The sequence below is a fragment of the Sus scrofa genome, chromosome 2, assembly GCF_054392235.1.
Source record: "Sus scrofa isolate SSC_HxYL_T2T_F1_AM1 chromosome 2, Sscrofa_HxYL_maternal_Yorkshire_Landrace_v2.0, whole genome shotgun sequence".
NCBI lineage: Eukaryota > Metazoa > Chordata > Mammalia > Artiodactyla > Suidae > Sus > Sus scrofa.
In genome coordinates, this window is record NC_139384.1 from 94137120 (window position 1) to 94141354 (window position 4235).

Below are 4235 nucleotides of genomic sequence, written 5' to 3' on the forward strand. Positions count from 1 at the left end.
ATCCATCTCTTGAACAGGTTCACTCTCAGGAAGAGCCAGAAAGGGGCGTGAGGTGGTCCATCGCCCTAGGGCTTTCTTCAGTCTTTTCCTCTTTCTCCTTTCCTTCCCTTCAGAGCAGACCTTTGATTGCAAAATTCTGAGATCTGTTCTCTCGAAATGATTCTCCTCGTAGCAACAGCCTTGGCCAGAATATGTGTGGGTGGCTGAGCTGGACTTGGGTGTTCGCAATTTAGAGCTTGTGAATCCATGAATTATAAACTCAGAGATTTTAGTTCTCACTTTGCAGGTGCCTAGTTTGAGTCTGCTGAGTTCCTCTTCTTTGTAGTTACAATGTTAGCAAGTACCCTCAGCCTTTGGAGGACATGCAATAAACACTCCCAGCAACATCTAAAAATTGCGTGTAAATTCACTTTTGGTAATAAAGCAAATCATCGGATAACACAAGGAAAGGATTTGTGAGAGACTTTGCCGAAACTCCAACTGCCTTTCCTCGATGCAGTCCCCCATCTTTGCACAGATAAAGATTATGGTTGCCAAGGAGACAGGATGGTGGGGGGAGGGAGAGGGGTAAAAACTTTGGTCTCATTTGGTTTCCCTCAGACCACAAAGCAAGAAAGCAAGCTGGGCTGTTAAGCAGAGCTGGACAAGATTATGGTAGATTTGTGATTTACTTAGTCAAATTACTTTTAATTCCTAGTCATGCCTCAACGTACCCTTTTTCTTCCCCTCTGAGAGGTAGGTCTTGCGCTTTGTTGTCCAAGGTCTGACAAATAACAGAGCTTTAAAATTCATTGTCTATGATTAAACGCAAATGCAGGACAGATGGCTTGTCTGAGTATGTGTCAGACAGGCAAAGCACTTAAGATTTGTGACAGGCAAGACCAGGAATTAACTGCTAAGTTTTTGCATTTATTCATACGTTCATGTGCACTGCAAACATGGCTGTAAAACTTACTTAAGTGTTCTCACTTTATTCAAAATATTCCCAAACAAAGCAACTGCTCTCCTTTTGCCAAACCAGATGCCCTGATCTCAAACCCATGAACTCAAAGTCCGTTTTTTTTTTCATATTATATGTATCGTGTACATTTCATTTTACTCTGACATTCGGGATGAAAATAACACCCTTTTGAAATCCCTGCTTGCCCAGAACCCCAAATGGTGGTTCCCACTTCATTTGTACAAATCGTTTTATTGAAATATTTAATTTTTTTGAACAAATATTTGTCAAAATAAACAAAACCCGACCCAATGGAAACAGGCAAAGGCTTTTTATTCAGAGCTTATTATAGGAGGGGAGTCGGCCACTGTCACTTGGGTTTTGGCAGAGACTCAAAGGCAGGCACATTAGTGGGAAAGTTTTATAGTGGGAGGGGGAAAAAAAAAAAAAAGGCAGGATTTCAGATTTGCCCTGACTGGAGGCTGGTAGCCTGGGGAAGCTGGAGGCAGGCTAACGAGGAGCAGACATCCTATGTGATGGTTACGGGGGCATATTTGATTTTTTCTGGTTGGTCCCAGGTTGGAAGCAAGAACAAAAATCAGGGAAGCTGGAAGTTATTAATCAAGTCCCGGCTGTTTGGGGCCAATTGTTACACGGGGTTATTGTCTGGCTTCCTGGACCAGTTGCCAGAAATAGTGATCCGACTTCCTGCAAGTCTGACTTGTAGATTGCAGGCGGACATCACCAAGGCTGCTTATAGCAGATAATGGGTTGGTTTCCTGGGCTGGTTGCTGCAGAGTTCTAGTTTTATTATGCTCTGGCCATTGTCCGTTTATATATTCAATCTCTCAGGCAATAAACATTATACGAACCAAAAAGTACATAGAGCCTGAGCATACAGCTCAATAAATTATCAAATGCAACAACCATCCAGGGCCTTCACTGATACTAAAATTCTCCACAGTCAAAATTTCAAAAACTTGTTGTCAAGAACTATTTTGAGTTGCTGGGTAGATTCTTTCATGGGCGTCTTTAGTCCTCGTGTGCTTGGATCCTGCGTTGCAGTGGCTGTGGTGTAGGCCAGCAGCTCTGATTCTTCCCCTAGCCTGGGAACTTCTATATGCCCCGGGTGCGGCCCTAAAAAGCAAAAAAAAAAAAAAAGAAGAAGAAGTCAAGTGTTCCCAGACACAATGGATGTGGACAGCCCTGGGTTTCCCACAGTCAGGCTCAGCCCTGTGAATCACTGTCCTCCACATTCCTGGACAGGTCAGAGAGCGTGCCTTAAAATCCAGGCTTCACCACTCCCTTGGGCAAGTGAAATAATCTCTCAAAACCGGTTTCTTCATCTACGAAATGGGGGTAATAACAGTGCCTGTTTTCATAGGGTTACTGTGAGGATGAATTAAGGTGATGGACATGCCAAACTAATACAACCCCTCGCCCAGAATAAGCACTCAGATTTTGATTTATCAGATGCTTAACATGTTTTAAAATGAGAGCTGAAAATTAGTGAGAACCTACCGTGTGCTGGCACTGGGCTTGGTGCTTAAATGTATATTATTAAATGTTGCTATTAGATGGAAACTATTAATCATCCTTATTTTACAGAGGAAGGAGCTGAGGCTTAGAGATGTTAAGAAACTCTCTGCACTTACCTGCATTTGTTCTGAGAATTAAAAGAGATGAAGGTAGGAGTGCCATGGTGGCTCAGTAGGTTAGGGGTCCAGCATGGTCGCTGCTGTAGTTCAGGTTTGATCCCTAGCCTGGGAACTTCCTCATGCTGTGGGCGTGGTCAAAAAAGTTTAAAAAGGAAGAAAGAAGAGCCCTGGACCCCGATGGCCTTGTAGGAGGACAGTCTCAGCCCTGGACCCCAGTCTCTAAATATTTCACCACGACCAGATTCCTAATACATATAGCAGAAGGCAGTCCGAAATAATACAGCCACCCTTCAGGGCAATATGAGGTCTGAATGAAATTTCCAAATGAATGAAAATTAGGAATTTAAAGGATCTTCTTTAATCTGTTTACATGTCCCAAATGAGATGATTAAGAAAAAGAACTCCAGGGAGTTCCCATGGCTCAGCAGAAATGAATCCGACTAGTAACCATGAGAAAGAAAGAAAAGACAAGACAGAAAGACAGAACTGCAGAGAATCAAAGTCAGTTCCCAATCATCTCTACAGGAATTATTCTCAACCCTTCCAAGGGCTGCCATCCAGGCTTTCCCTCCACATCCAGGTGTCATGTGTCCACTCCTAACTGCCAACTCTCCCCTCTTCCTGGTCATATGGTGTCATAGTTGGTGTCACCAATGAGGTTTCCCTGTGTCATCAGCACTGTGCATTGAGACATCTGAGGACTCTTGTCAGAGTCGCTTGTTCTACAAGCTTGGCTCTAGACCAGCCTCACCCAGCATGGAACTGAATGATTCTTCTGTAAAACCTGAGGCATCTGCTCTGTCACCTTGGTCAAAGTCCAAGAGCGGTAATTGCGTTCTGCCTACTTGCGAGCTCTCCTAGAGGTCTAATTAGGTCGTATTTATTTTCTATCCAAGAAATATTATGCACATCAAAATAACAAGGGGTCCAACCTAAATGATAATGAATATTTCACTGTGACACCAAGCCATCACGAGGTGGGAATGAGAAGCTTCCTCCAGCTTTAAGATGGGCCAGCTGGGATGGCGGCTTTCAACTTGGAAGAACCTAAGTGTACCAGAGGGGTTGATCTTAGTTTTCTTTGCCATTTCAGAGAAATAATACACACTTATTTCTACTTACTTTAAATGACTTCTAAGGCGACATGAGATGAAACGAAGGCTGAATTCCAGCCCCTTCTCTCTCAACTTTCCTGTCAAAATATAACCCACATGCAGAGTGCAAAAACTAACTACATATTATGTTATCTTTAAAAGGTTTCTTGGCCACGCCCACAGCATGTGGAAACTCCTGGGCTAGGGATTGAACCTGTGCCACAGCAGTGACAACACCAGATCCTTAACCCACTGCACTACAAGGGAACTCTTAAGTATGCTATCTTAACATTGTAGCCTACCTTAGTTTTTATATTCTAAGCTATCAATAACCCAGAGAAATTTTGCTTTGCTTAAGTACACTAAAAGGCCAAAATTTTCAATTATTTAATGTACGAAATTGCTTTCATAAACGTACATGACTAAAAGGTGAAATAGAGGACATTCAGGAAAATTTAAAATGACTCAACTTTGGATTAAAACCACAAAAGCACAAGTTTTCAATGCTTAAAACTATATTCAAATAAAGACCCATATACACGA